This window comes from Loxodonta africana, chromosome 13 (assembly GCF_030014295.1).
Source record: "Loxodonta africana isolate mLoxAfr1 chromosome 13, mLoxAfr1.hap2, whole genome shotgun sequence".
Lineage (NCBI taxonomy): Eukaryota > Metazoa > Chordata > Mammalia > Proboscidea > Elephantidae > Loxodonta > Loxodonta africana.
Window position 1 is genome coordinate 84,952,123 of NC_087354.1, and position 15,750 is coordinate 84,967,872.

The 15,750-nt window shown below is 40.6% G+C and overlaps 1 protein-coding gene across 9 annotated transcripts in view; it reads left to right on the top strand.

The window, feature by feature from the left end:
* The window catches only part of FNIP2 (folliculin interacting protein 2), a 165,168-nt gene that overhangs the window by 87,110 nt on the left and 62,308 nt on the right, over positions 1 to 15,750 (top strand). The window lies entirely within an intron of this gene.

The following is a 15,750-nucleotide window of genomic DNA, read 5'->3' on the forward strand; positions in this document are numbered from 1 at the left end:
AGGTTGTTAATGAGTCTTCCTCCAATCCTGATGACATGTTCTTCTTCATATAGTCCAGTTTCTCAGATTATTTGCCCAGCATACAGACTGAATAAGTATGGTGAAAGGACACAACTCTGACGCGAACCTTTCCTGACTTTAAACCACGTAGTAACTCCCTGTTCTGTTTGAACGAGTGTCTCTGGATCTATGTAAGTTGTACAGTCCAAAATCTTCTGTATTTGGCATTATTCAGATTCTAAATTGCTCCTGCAACTAGTTTTCCTTGTCCTTTGGGAAGGAGGCAAGTTAAAGGACCAAGTACAAATTAAAGTAAAAAATCTATAGCAACCGGATCTGGATGCTTTCTCAGATTCCATGAGAAGCACTTGGGACTGATCAGATTGGGGGCAATATTGATACAGTCTGAGCTATGAGAGTTAAAGAGGACTGGCCTCCCCTGATAGTTTGGCTTCTGTTTCAGGCATTCTGCTTCAAGCCTTCTGGTTCTCCTGTTGGGAGATGACAGAGGGGGCTGCACGTGCTCCTTTTGTCATCTGGCAGATGTGCTCACCTCAGGTACCAGCTGCTCCTACCTGGGAGCTGTCTTGAAGTTACTGAGTTCATGTAGAGGCTGGTGTGAACTTTACACTTCTGGTGAATTTAGCACTTTACTGAAGTTCTTCTTTATTCTTAATCCCTAGTTATTCTCTGATTAGGATCTCTTTTCCTTTTGTCCAGCTTATGTTGTGTGAGGACCATGGTCCCAATTTTCAAACAGAATAGGGGCTCACCAGTGTTTGAGTTAGCAGTAGCAGAAGTAGAGAAATTAAAGGTACTGTTTATTCCCTGTAATTAATAGTGAAGAGATGGGGGAAATTTTTTTAAAACAGACTATTACAGATTACAATTGGGAAGATAGTACAGAGAGTTGCTATACCCTGTACCAGTTTCCCCTACTATTAACGTCTTACGTGAGTGTAACACATTTGGTATAAGTAATGAACGAATACTGATATATTATTATTAACGAAAGCCCATACTTTATTCATATTTCCCTAGTTTTTGTGAATGTCCTTTTTCTGCCCCAGGATGCTATCCAGGGTGCCCCTTTACTAGTAGCTGTCATGTCTCTTTAGGCTCCTCCTGGCTGTGACAGTTTCTCAGACTTGCCTTATTTTTGATGATCTTGACAGTTATTTTGTAAAGTACCCAATTATTGGAATTCGTCTGAAGTTTTTCTCATGATTAAACTGGGGTTATGGGTTTTTGGCTGAGGTAGTGTTTGTCAGGTTTTTCCACTGTAAAGTTACTTTTTCCCCTTTCCATACTATATAATTTAGAAGGAAGTCAGTCTGTGCAGCCCACATGTAAGGAATTATGCTCTTTGATCTTAAGAGTGGGGTATCTATATAAATTATTTGAAATTCTACTGTGTAGGAAATTTATCTCTTCTCACCCCTCCTTAATTTATTCATGCATTCATATCAGTGTGGACTCATGGATATGTATCTTATACTTTGAATTATAATCTAATAATACTTTTTTTGTTGCTTAAATTGTGTCAGTTTTGGCCACTGGGAGCTCGTTCCATTTGGCCCATGTGCTCCTTTGACATCCCTCCATCAGTGTGTTTTTGTTTTTTGAGCATTTCCTTACTTTCCAGCACTATAAGATGCTCCGGGCTCATCTTGTACATGTCTGGTCCCTGGCTTACAGTCAGTCATTTCTCCAAGGAGCCCTGATCACTTTTATTGAAGAATGGTAATAGGAACCAGGAATCTGGGTACTAGGGTGTGTGCATTGCTGCTGCGGTGTCGTTTCTTATAAGTCCTTTCAGCCATTAGAGCTGACACATGGTGGTTATATTAACTGTGTGCATGTATATGTATATACATGTATATATATATCTGTAAGTATTTTCTGTGTATAACACTGTATCTGTATTAAGCTAAGCCTTAATTCATGCTGTTATCTCCAACTCAGATCCATTACCGCATGGATCATTTTAGCTTCCTCTCTTTGCTGACCTGTCAACTCCCATGCCATCAGTGAGAAACCTGGCCCCTACCACCTGCCGTCCATTTGCTTCATTGCTCCATTCCAGTACACACGTATAGCAGAGTCAGAATTGTTAACCTATACCCACAAGTCAGAAGTAACTCGATAGCAGCTAATAACAGCGCTCCAGTGGGAAGGTTTTATCCACTGGAGTGTTATGTGCAGTTCCTCTTGCCTTTAGTCGTGCACGCTACACTTCTACTTCCAAAGTTACTTAGGTAACACCTTTTCAATATGGGGAGATTTTTGTAGCCATGTGTACCAGGCTAGCAGAATCTCTGAAATCATAGCTGACAAGAATTCATTTTGCAACTGGTTTATTGAAACTACCAAGAATTCTGATTATTAGAAGTCAAGTCTGAAGACTAGTTTAGGATCCATTTTTTTCTCAATAGTCCAGTAAAGCAGTAACTTTAGAGAAGGTTTTTTAAAATCATTGTTTATGGAGAGCAACTTGTTCTAGGTTAAAAAGAGAATTTCCAGGAGGCTTTACAGTTTTCCATCAAAAAGAAACCTGAGTTTCTGTGTTGTCCACGTTCCCTTCTACAGGCAAACATGAGAGGAAGGGCTGGGTGTAGGAGCTTATTTCATACTCAGCAGCAGACGGATTCTGTGTATAGTACGCTCTGGGAATACAGAGCAATAGGACTGTGAATTCCCAAGGGGTTTACTCTGTAGGTAGAGGACTCAGTTACTTGGGTACGATCAACCTTAAGGGAAGGGTAGCCCTGACTCCTGACTAACCAGCCATCAAGCCTCATTTATTTATAGAATAAGAATTTTCTAGCCCCCTGTGGTATCAGCCTCTACTAGAATTTGAGGTGTTTATGAGCACCTGACCTCAGGAACAGTTGCGTGTAAACCAAGAGTTACAATATTGTGTGATAAGTACTACTTCACAAGGTTCTCTGGGAACAAAAAGAGTCAGTACCTCTGCCTGAGAAGTCAGAGATGATGATGTCATAGAAGAAGTGATTTTGAGTGACACCTTGAAGATAGAAAAGAGCATTTCTGCAAATAGCGTGTGCAGGGGTACAGACCTTTTGTATACAGTGAGTACGTGGGAAAAATTGCAGGACTGGAACATAAAGGTCAGGGGTGGTAGGGGGCAGAAGGTAAGGCTGGCTGATGTTATTGTGTGCCGTTGAGTTGATTCCGACTACCCTGTATGACAGAAGAGAACTGCCTCATAGGGCTTCCTAGGCTGTAGCCTTTACAGGAGTGGATTTCCAGGGCTTTTCTCCCACAGAATGACTGGTGGGTTCAAACCACCCACCTTTTGGTTAGCAGCTGAGTGCTTAACTCTTGTGCAGCCAGAGCTCCTTCAAGGCTGGTTAACAAAGGCTGATGCGGAGTGGGTGGTACGAACAGTTTGTGCTCGATTGCTGATGTAGTGGTGGGTGCTTCAGACCCACCCAGTGGTACCAGGAAAGGAAAGGCCTGCTGATCTGCTTTCGTTAAGACCACAGCCAGCAGCCCTGTGGGAAGCCCTGCTGCCTAACATACGGGTCCCTGTGAACTGGACTCTAATAGTGGCAACAAGCACAGTGCTGAGGAGTCTGGACTTAATCTGGTTGATGGGATGAGCTAAGAGAATTAGCTCTGTATTTTAGGTCCGTGCAGTGCTTCTAAAACTCTGCTCCAGAAAAAACTGGACCAATATATTTATTGCTAAATTAGATTAATGATAATACTTCCTAATTCACTGGGTGGTGGGAGTGGGGAGGACACAACTGATCAATATTTTTTTAATTATATTTTTAAAATATTATTTTCTTGAACTCTTAGAGCTTCTTGCTACTGTCTGTGTATCTATATATAAAAGTAATAGTATAAAGTGGTATCTGATGTAGCAGATAATTTTGAAAAATAGTCCATTGGCTTTTTATTTTTTTCCCTCCTCTTTCTCCTACTACTTTTGGAATAGCATCTTTAAAAAAATTACACATTTTTTCAGTGTTATTCAGTAGCATTTTATAATGACAGAGAGGAAATCAAGCCTTAGATTTATGTTTTGATACTTATGTTTTTACATAGCTTGTAACAGAATAAGAAATAAATCAATAAGTAGAATATGCAAGTTATTTATTGCCTTATCTAGTTAGAAAAGTCTATGTATATCTATATATATATACATACATATATATACTCGACGGCACACAACATATATATATGTGTGTGTGTGTGTATGCGTTGTTGTGTGCCGTCGAGTTAGTTCCGACTCATAGCAACCCTACAGGATGGAGTAGAACTTCCCCATAGAGTTTCTAAGGCTGTAAATCTTCACGGAAGCTAACTGCCACACCCTGCTCCTGTGGAGCAGCTGGTGAATTTAGACTGCCACCTTTTTGGATAGTAGCCGAACACGTAACTACCATGCCAGCATATATATAAAACCAAAAACCCACTGCCGTCCCCCCCAAAAAAACCCAGTGCCGTCGAGTTGATTCCAACTCATAGCAACCCTACAGGACAGAGTAGAACTGCTAAGGAGTGCCTGGCGGATTCGAACTGCTGACCTTTTGGTTAGCAGCCATAGCACTTAACCACTATGCCACCAGGGTTTCCATGTATATATATATGGCTCATTTTTCAGAAGTAGATGGCCAGGCCTTTCTTCCAAGGTGCTTGTGAGTGGACTTGAACCTCCAGCCTTTCAGTTAGCTGCTGAGTGCATTAACTGTTTGTACCACCTAGGGACTGTGTTTATCACTAGAGGACTGGTTAAATTATATATTTCCCAGTAAAGGAATACCATGTGGCAGTTAAAAAGGATGTGGCAGCTTGATATGTGCTACAGTAGAAAAGTTCTCTTAGATATATTTCTAAGTGAAAAAAAAAAAGTGCTTCAACAGTCCATACGCTAAACTACCATTTATGCTTCAAAAAAAGGCATATACAAGATCTTTCTTATAGATATGCTGTATTTTTATGCAAATAACATGTGCCTTCTATGTTTGTTTGCCAACTGCATCCTCCCCCCGTGAGGTATTTTCGTAAGCACTGCTATGCCAATTTTTTTTACATGCTGCTCAAAAAAAAATTAGCATAACACATTTGTGAAAATACTTGGAAAGGGGAGGGTGTGGTTGGCAACAAACGTAGAAGGCATGCATTATTTGCAAAAAAATGCAGTAGATAAATGTATTTATAGAATGTACTGAAAGGGGGTACAAATTGAGGGACAAGTGTGCATTCTTATTGCATTTTGGATATTTTGAGTGTGTCCTCTGTACATATATTAATCAAAATATAATTAACATTAAGGGACTGTTTTAGTGGTTGCCATTAGAAATTTTCCAGTAAGGTCTTGGGTGAAAAGAGAGATGCGTTTCAGCCATACTAACCAGCTGCCATAGAGTCCTTTTTGACTCATGGTGATCCCCACATTTGAGAGTGGAACTGTTCCCTGTGGGGTTTTCAGTGGCTGTGACCTTTCAGAAGTAGATCACCAGCCCTTTCTTTCAAGGCACCTCTGGGTGAATTCACACCACCAACCTTTCTGTGAGTAGCTGAGCACTTCACTGTTTGCACCACCCAGGCACCAGCCATACTAGTAGGTAGTATCAGCAGGGCTTGGTGGCTGATGGTACACATGATATGGGGGAAGAAGGAAGAACCAAGGATGACTCTCCAGTTTCTAAGGAAGTGGAGGATGATGGCATTAACCAATACAAAAAAAGCAGCAGACCAGGCCTGGGGAGAGAGCTTCCAGATCATTTTTTAGTTGGAGATGTCTGCAGATTCTCTGCTGCTGGCATTTAGAGATGCACTGGAGCAGCAGCTCAAATTTGTAAGTCTCGGGTGCGTGAACAGAGTGAGGCGTAGAGGCTTGTGTTGATGCCAGGGCTACTGAGCCTTGTCATCTGACCTTAATTCAGCTTTAGACTGTCTTCCTCCCCTGAATGCTCAGATCATTGACAAGAAAAATAATTTCCTCATTCTCTCTGCAACTGCTTTTTCTCTGTCCTTAAAAGCAGTAAAATGAGCAAATGGTGAGTATGAAGAAAACTTCTAGTACTGTGCTTTTAAACATTTTTATTTAAGTGTTTTAAAATAAGCCATCAGGTTAAGGATACATATCATTGTTACAATGATAAGGTAATCTGAATAGTGTTCAAATCAGACATGTTTTGGCCGCCCTGCAGAGACAGGATGGACCCCACCCAAAATTTGGTTTGAATATCAAGACTGATAATGCCACACACACACCACAAGGCCATGGAAAGGTTTATTACCAGCATAATGAGCCTTCCTGAGGAGAGCAGAATGGACTTCTCAGGCTTCTGTGAAAATGGCTTGTGAGAGAAAGGAAAGGAGACTGGCTTGGGGTTTTCATGGTGGTTAGGAGTAGGACTGGGGTGAGGTCACTGCACATTGTTTGAACTTCCTGCCAGTACCAAAGGAGGGAGCACCAAGGCTTTCTCAGCAGCTTGCCTGGCTGTGGGGCAGAAGAGGGAGAGGGAGGGGTGAGATTTAAAAGCTGTCAGCAGTCAGACATCAAAAAATGGACTCAGACTCTGTTACCACGTAGGTCATCATTAAATGTTCAAAATGACATCCCGTTTGTACCGTGACTTAACTGCTGTCGTACCTTCTAGAGAGGAACAGGAGCCAAGGAGGGTACTGCTTTTGTTTGTGGCCTGTGTAGGGGAACGGTTCTACTATGGTATCCACATAGGCAAACACTTGAATGGTAGCTTATCTGAGTCTTGGTGGGACACCTTATGGTCCTTCAGGAACAGGAGAGGATGAGAAACCCTTGAGGACCTGCAGGAAGTCATCTCCCACTCATCTCCCCATCTCCCCCTGAGGAGCTGCTAGGAAGTCATTTCCCCCTCACCTCCACCATCTCCCCCTGAGGAGCTACTAGGAAGTCGTCTCCCACTCACCTCCCCATCTCCGCCTGAGGAGAGACATATTAAGTTCCCCAAATTAATCGGTGAATTCAGTATAGGTTAGAATAAAAAGTCTCTTGTGGAACCAGATTAAATAATTCATTTATATGGAAGAGCAAAGGGCCAAGAAGTCTCTTGTGGAACCAGATTAAATAATTCATTTATATGGAAGAGCAAAGGGCCAAGAAGTCTCTTGTGGAACCAGATTAAATAATTCATTTATATGGAAGAGCAAAGGGCCAAGAAGTCTCTTGTGGAACCAGATTAAATAATTCATTTATATGGAAGAGCAAAGGGCCAAGAGAGTTTTATGCTTTTCAGAATTCTTTTGTAGACTTTTAGATCCGTAGTCTTATGGATAAAAAGAAATAAGAGTGAATAACTTGGTGTATATATCCAGACTATGTTGATGGCCAAGGTTGGACTTAAGTCTATGTCCTAGCCAAGCACGTTAAAATTTAAGGTATTTGCAATTATGGTAGCAAGAACTTCCATTTTTTTTGGTCTTTTTATTTAGGAAGCTTCATGGAATTTTATTAATACTTAAAATTCCTCCCCTTTGGGAGCAAGGGAGAATGCAGAAAACTAAAGATACAAGGGAAAGATTAGTCCAAAGGACTAATGGACCACAACTACCACAGCCTCCACCAGACTGAGTCCAGTACAACTAGGTGGCGCCCAGCTACCACCACCTTCTGCTCTGACAGGGATCACAGTAGAGGATCCCAGAGAGAACTGGAGAAAAATGTAGAACAAAATTCTAACTCACAAAAAAAGACCAGACTTACTGGCCTGATAGAGACTGGAGAAACCTCGAGAGTACGGCCCCTGGACACCCTTTTAGCTCAGTAATGAGGTTACTCCTGAGGTTCACCCTTCATCCAAAGATTAGACAGGCCCATAAAACAAAACAAGACTAAAGGGGCACAGCAGCCCAGGGGCAAGGACTAGAAGGCAGGAGGGGACAGGAAAGCTGGTAACAGGGAACCCAAGGTCGAGAAGGGAGTGTTGACATGTCCTGGGGTTGTTAACCAATGTCATAAAACAATATATGTACTAACTGTTTAATGAGAAGCTAGTTCTGTAAACCTTCATCTAAAATACAATTAAAAAAAAAGCAAAACTTTAAATTCGTTTAATAAACATAGTTTATCATGGTGCCTGTGAGGACCCTTCGTGCTCTTAAAAATCACTTTGTGGCTTGGGAGCTAAATATATCACCTAGGGCTTGATTAGCCTAAAAACAAAACAAAACAAAACAAAAAAACCGCTGCCGTCGAGCCGATTCCGACTGATAAGCCTATTTAATTAAAATGCTTGGTTTATTAAAAATGAAATCTTCCTGTCAAACAATAATTACAGCTCTATTAGTTGTCCTTTTAAATGTTCCCATTTTGTTGTGATTGGAAATACAACTGCTAAACTTAAAAGAACTTTATTTTTTCAAGAGTTTAAATAAACAAAAACTGGAAAAGAAGTACTGTCAGTATTACAGCAAACAGATCATGATTATGTTTTGGATATAGTACCCTCTGTGTCAAGCAGATAGGAAAGATGTGCAGATTCAGAATCAGCCCACCGTCAACCGGTACCACCATCAAAAAACAACATTTTTTTAAGTGAAGGTGGGAAAAAAGAAGAAATCCAAGTGCTATGTACATAGCTTTGGCCTCAGGAAGCTTTTAACAAATTCAGTCTTTGAATTTTCTCTAGAAATTTGTTTCTTCAATGCTGTCATATTTATTGGTTGAGGCAGACGTCATTATCCTTCACCTGCTCATTTGCTCATTCTTCATTCAGCAACATTTCTTGAGCATTTTATGTGCCAGACATTTTTCGAGGATATGAGGATAGATCAGTTATCAAAACAGACATGATGCCTGATCTCATAGTGTTTGTTTCAATAAGGAGAGGCAGATAATAATAAAATGTAGGCTAGCACATGTCACTGAGGAAAACATGGGAGGTTCATAGAAGGCCTCTCTGAGACTTGAATGCCAGTAGAAACTGGCCTCTGAAGATGAGTGGAAGGAGGCTTCAATGCATGGGAACAGCAGGTGCAGAGACCTAGTGTGGAACAGGCTTTGTAGAGTTAGGCGTAAGGAATAGACAGGCGGCTGGAAGGCAGTGAGTGGAGGAGAGAGTGGTGCAAGAGGAGCCTGGAGAGGAAATGCAGTTCCTGATCACAGTAATGTAGTGTTTATGTTGATGGGAGTGTTTCCAATACATATAGATGAGTGGCTATCCCAGGCAGCAAAGAGAGGACAGGGATGACCTGCTGTGTCCTTTCCCTCAGTGTCTGCTTGCAAGTGAAATCTGTTTGGCCAGGGCTAAACCTGCTGTCCTGGGCCCTGAGATTTGCTATAGCCATCTTTCCACACAGTCTTGAGGGTGCTGCTTGGTTGATATTCTGATGACATTGTCAGCAGCATAAGTAAGCCAACCTCAAAATTCTTCCTTTGTTGAAGAAATCGTAGCTGCTTCTGAGCTCTTGACTTTGAACCTTCCTTTTCCCAGAGCCTGGATTGTTCCTTATGATTTACCACATTCTGCAGTTATCTTAGTAATTCTCTGGGGGTTTTTATTTGTTTCTTCTTCTCCCCTAGAATGTGAGCTCCATAAGGGCAGAGACCTACCCACTCTGCCATATTGACTGCTGTATCCCATCCTGGCATAGAGTAGATGCTCAATGAAAATTTGAATGGGGGGTGTGTGTCTGTCCACTTATACAAGTAGAAATGCCCATAAATGTTTGTCTTAATTATTGAAATTATCCAGTTCTTTTCACACATAATATCTGGATGCCTTCCCTTTTTAGCTCTTTACATGGCTGGCTCTTGCTGACATTTAAGTCTCATTTAAGATGTCCTGTATTCATAAAGTTCTTCTCTGATCACTGGTTAAAGAATTTACCTCTACCACTCCTTCCAACCCTTCCCCCGGTTACTTAAAGAAAAGCATAGTGACTTATTTTTATACTACTTATCACAGTCTGAAATCATCTTGTTTATTTAGTCCCTGAGTGAAAGCTTCTTCAGGGCAGAGACTGTCTATATCCTTCAAGTTTCCATCCCGGGTGCCTGCATGGTGCCTGGCGCTGAGGAGGTACTTAGTAAATATTTGTTGAGTGAGTGGATTTGACTTAAAGAGTTTTAGGGCATTCTTTAGTCAAATCTAAAGCCTCTAATCACATCAAATGTAGTGTTTCTGGTAAACTCAAAGTAACAAAAAATATTTTCAGACTAGGTTGAATCAAAATTTACCATGAATTTGAATGGCGCTGGCCAAGAAGAGGAAACCCCGGTGGTGTAGTGGTTAAGTGCTATGGCTGCTAACCAAACGTCAGCAGTTAGAATCTACCAGGCACTCCCTGGAAACCATATAGGGCAGTTCTGCTCTGTCCTATAGGGTCGCTATGAGTTGAAATCGACTCAGCAGCAGTGGGTGTGGTTTTAGGTTTGACCAAGAAGAGCCAGCATTTTAAGCTCTTTTTTGTCATTGGTAGTCTCTGGAGGAGGAAACAGATACTGGCCAGCTACAAAACATTCAGTCATCTCCTGGCACTGGGATTATGGGTGACTTTTATTTTCTTATTGATGCATGAAACTGGTCTTTGCAATCTATATTACCAAGATTTTTTTCTAATTATAAAAATATTTAAAAAAAGAAAACAATGCTAAAAATATTAAGGAGCATTAGATACAACACTTTTAAAGATGAAACCGAGCCTATGAATAATTTAGTTAAAAACCGCACATGGAATGGCGTGGTTTGCAGGCCAGAGTTAGCCCTGCTGTTACATTTGAGACTTACCCTGTTGACTCCTGGAGTATATAGCTGACAGTGATTAATACCACAGTGCTTGTACATGAGAGTCTTATTAAGTAATACAGTAATATTTTTGCTGAGAAAGTGCTGGATAGCACTAAGCCAACATTTTAGTTTAAAAATATTTAATTCGTATGCTGTAAAATTTGTTACTCGGCAGTTATACACTGTGGAGAAAAGGAATGTTCTCTAATTTTTTGTTGCCGTTTTTTCGTATCTATTGCAAACCCTAGGTGCTTTTCATAATTAACCAGTCAGAATTAATAACCTTTTAGTACTCCAAAATGTCTTACTTGGCCTACTTTGTCCAAAAATTATCAGAGGAAGTGAATTGCCAACATTTATTGTGTGGGCAGTGGGTTAAGTGTTTTACTTGTATTGATTTGTTTAGTCTTCACAGGAACTGTATGAAATAGGTCAGCATTTTTCAAATCTTTATTGTCTGCAACCCATGCTAATGAATTTGGATCATCATCCCAGTACTGAACATCTTTATATATAAGAAAAATCAAAGTTTCATGAATTAATGTTAACACTGCAATCAATTTTCTCTTCTAATTTTTTTAAATACTGGTTTTGACCCACATCGACTTGATGGCAGTAGGTGTGGTTTTTTGGTTTATTGAATTGCAGGTCTCATGAAAAATACTGAGGTGGTATTATCCCCATTTTATAGATGAGGAAACTGACAGGCTAAGTGAACTGCCCAAGTGTCACAGCTAGTAAGTGGTAGGATTTGAACTGGGACCCTGGACTCTTACTTAGTAGATTAAATTGAATTATACAGCAGTGCAGACGATTTCCAGAACAAATTGGAAATCAGAGTAATATCTGTCTTGTTTCTGTGATAGGAAAAAAAAAAATGTTTCTTCTACCCCCAGCTCTGGCCTCCACCTGCCAGGAAGAAGTTGATTTGCTGAGCATAAGACAGTGAGAAGGGACCCTGAAGACCTGAGAGTAGGGGTTGAGAGTCTTTTGGATCCTACAGGGAACTTTGAGAATTTGGACAAGGCAGAGAGGGGGGCAGAATTGTTTGTTTGGGTTTTTTGTTGTTGTTGTTATTAAGGAATTTTCTGCAACTTTGAGGAAAAGCTTTTTTCCACCTCCCTATAAAACTCTCAGTAAAATACAACCTGCTCACTGATACTTGAAATGTGGATTTGGTTTTTGTGCAGCCCCAAAGCTGGAAATAGGTCAGAACAGAGACAGCCTGCTGGTGCCAGCCGTATCTGGGTAAACTTTAGTGGGAAAGTGTCACATATTCAATAAACATTTATTGCCTGCTGTGTTTGGGGAACTGTTCTGGGTACAAGTGATATAGATGACTAAGACCTACCAAACTAAATTTTCTGTGAATATTTACTAGATAAGAAGAGAAGCACCTCATAGGCCTCAACTATGGAAGGAACCTTGAGTCATTACGTATCTCAATCTTGTAGTCTAGAAAGTTCACTGACACTCTTACCAACAAGTAGCTCTGTGAGGTTAGATACCATGTCCATCTTGTCTACCACTATATCCTGGTTGCCTGGCACGCTGTAGATACTCTAGTAGTTGTTTATTGATTGTTGATTTATAATTCCTGTAGTATTTAGAGCCCAGGCCAGTGTCCGGTTATTTACATCTGCTTATAAGAGTGGTGAATAAAAAGTTTTTATAAGAGTGGTGAATAAAAAGTTATAGTTCATCTGGAGAAATTGACTTACCAAGTGATATTCATGAGCATATTACACTGTTTACTGAAATCATTTTCTGTTGCCCTGTGATTTGCTTCCGAAATTATTGCCCAAATAGAAAAATGACCAGTCATTTGTAGTATTCCTTTTCCTTTCCCACTGGGTTGAGCGACCATCCTCACAGTCGTTGCTGTATTTGAACCCATTGTTGTAACCACTGACTGTGTCAGTCCATGTCATTGAATGTCTTCCTCTTTTTCGCTGACCTTCCTGTTTACCAAGCATGATGTCCTTCTCTAGGGACTGATATCCCTCCTGATAACATGCCCAAAGTACGTGAGACAAAGTCTCACCATCCTCACTTCTAAGGAGCATTCTGGCTGTACTTCTTCGAAGACAGACTTGTTCGTTCTTCTGGCAGTCCATGGTATATTCAGTATCCTTCGCCAACAGCATAAAGGCATCAATTCTTCTTCAGTCTTCTTTATTCATTGTCCAGCTTTCACATGATTATGAGGTGATTGAAAATGCCATGGTTTGAGTTAGGTGTACCTTAGTCCTCAAGTGACATCTTTGGTTTTTAATACTTTAAAGAGGTTTTTTGCAGCAGATTTGCCCAATGCAGTGCATCGTCTGATTTCTTGACTGCTGCTTCCATGGGTGTTGATTGTGGATCCAAGTAAAACGAAATCCTCAACAGCTTCAGTCTTTCCTCTGTTTACCACTATGTTGCTTAGTGGCCTAGTCGTGAGTATTTTTGTTTTCTTTATGTTGAGGCATAATCCATACTAAAGGCTGTGGTCCTTGATTTTTATCAGTAAGTGCTTCAAGGCCTCTTCACTTTCAGGAAGCAAGGTTGTGTCGTTTGCGTAACGCAGGTCGTTAATGAGCCTTTCTCCAATCCTGATGCCTGGTCCTTCATATAGTCCAGCTTCTCAGATGATTTGCTCAACATACAGATTGAATAAATTATTGGTGAAAGGATACAACCCTGATGCATACCTTTTCTGACTGTGAACCATGCAGTATCCCTTTCTTCTGTTCGAACACCTGCCTCTTGATCTATGTACAGGCTCCTTGTGAGCACAGTTAAGTGTTCTGGAATTCTCATTCTTCGCAGTGTTGTCTGTAGTTTGTTATGATCCACACAGTCAAATGCCTTTGTGTAGTCAATAGAACACAGGTAAACATCTTTCTGGTATTCTCTGCTTTCAGCCAAGATCCATCTAACATCATTGTGATATCCCTCATTTCATGTCCTCTTCTGAATACGGCTTGAATTTCTGGCAGTTCCCTGTAAATGTACTCCTGCAACTATTTTTGAATTATCTTCAGCAAAATTTTACTTGTGTGTGATATTAATGATATTGTTCGATAATTTCCACATTCCATTGGATCAGCTCTCTTTGGAATGGGTACGTACTGGACCTCTTCCAAGTCGCTGTCTTCCAAATTCCTTGGCATGGACGAGTGATGAGCACTTCCAGCATTGCATCCATTTGTTGAAACATCTCAATTGGTATCCCATCAGTTCCTGGAGCTGTGTTTTTCACCAGTGCCTTCAGTATAGTTTGGACTTCTTCCTTCAGTACCATCGGTTCTTGATCATACGCTACCTCCCGAAATGGTTGAATGTTGACCAATTGTTTTTGGTACAGTGATTTTGTGTATTCCTTCCATCTTCTCTTGATGCTTCCTGCGCCGTTCAGTTTTTTGCTTATAGATCAGTATTGCAACTCAGAGTTTGAATTTTTTCTTCAGTTCTTTCAGCTTGGGAAATGCCAAGAGTGGTCTTCCTTTGTGGTTTTCTATCTCCAGGTGCTTGCACATTTCGTTATAAAACTTAACTTTGTGTTACTGAGCTGCTCTTTGAAACTTTTTGTTCAGCTCTTTTACTTCATCATCTCTTCTGTTCACTTTAGCTTCTCTACATTCAAGAGCAAGTTTCAGACTCTCTTCTAACACCCATTTTGGTCTTCTCTTTCTCTCCTGTCTTTTCAATGACCTTTTGCTTTCTTCATGTATGATGTCCTTGATGTGTTCCTACAGCTCATCTCTTCTTCAGTCGTTATTGTTCAGTGCATCAAATCTATTTTTTAGATGGTCACTAAATACAGGTGGGATATACTGAAGGTCATACTTTGACTCTTGTGGACCTGTTTTTATTTTCTTCAGCTTCAGTGTGAACTTGGGTAGGAGCAGTTGGTGGTCTGCTCTGCAGTTGGCCCCTGGCCTTGTTCTGTAGTTGATTTGATTCCTGTGTGTTCCATCAGCAAGGTCCTCATGTACAGTCATCATTTATGTTGTTGAAGAAAGGTATTTCCAGTGAATAAGTTGTTTGTTTTGCAAAATTTTATCATGCGATCTCCTTCATCATTTCTATCACCAAGGTGATATTTCCCAAGTACTGATACTTCTTCATTTCCAGCTTTTGCATTCCAATCACCAGTAATTATCAGTGCATCTTGATTGAATTTTTAATGAATTTCAGACTGCAGAAGTTGGTAAAAAATCTTCAATTTCTTCACCTTTGGCCTTAGTGGTTGGTGTGTAAATTTGAATAACAGTTGATTTAACTGGTCTTTCTTGTAGTCCTATGGATATTATCCTGTTAATTGACAGTGTTATACTTCAGGGTAGATCTTGAAGTGTTCATTTTGACAATGAATGCGATGCTGTTCTCCCTGGTGTCTGTCGTAATGTGGTGGCTTGCCTGTCGCTGTGATGCTGGAAGCTATGCTACCAGTATTTCAAATACCAGCAAGGTCATCCATGGTGGACAGGTTGCAGTGGAGCTTCCAGACTAAGACAGACTGGGAAGAAGGACCTGAAGATCTACTTCTGAAAAAATTTTAGCCAGTGAAAACCTTATGAATATCAGCAGAACATTGTATGATATAGTGCCAGAAGATGAGCCCCTCAGGTTGAAAGGGACTCAAAATATAGAGTGAACAAGTAGTCAAGGAGAGGAAATATATATAAGTAAGTACAGTATGAGGAGCCTTCTGTGATGCAAATGGCTAAGTTGCTTGGCTACTAACCAGAAGGTTGGCCTGGTTCGAATACATTCACAGGCACCTTGGAAGAAAGGCCAGGTGATCTACTTTCAAAAGATTACAACCATTGAAAACCCTATGGAGCACAGTTCTATTCTAACACATACGAGGTTGCCGTGAGTCAGAATTGACTCGACAGCAGTAGGTCTAAGCACAGTATATGGCAGGAGTTACCGGGTGGCAATTTAAGTAAGAGTTACAGGGACTGTTCTGTCAGAAATCTGCCATCTGCACTGTGAATAATCACAGACG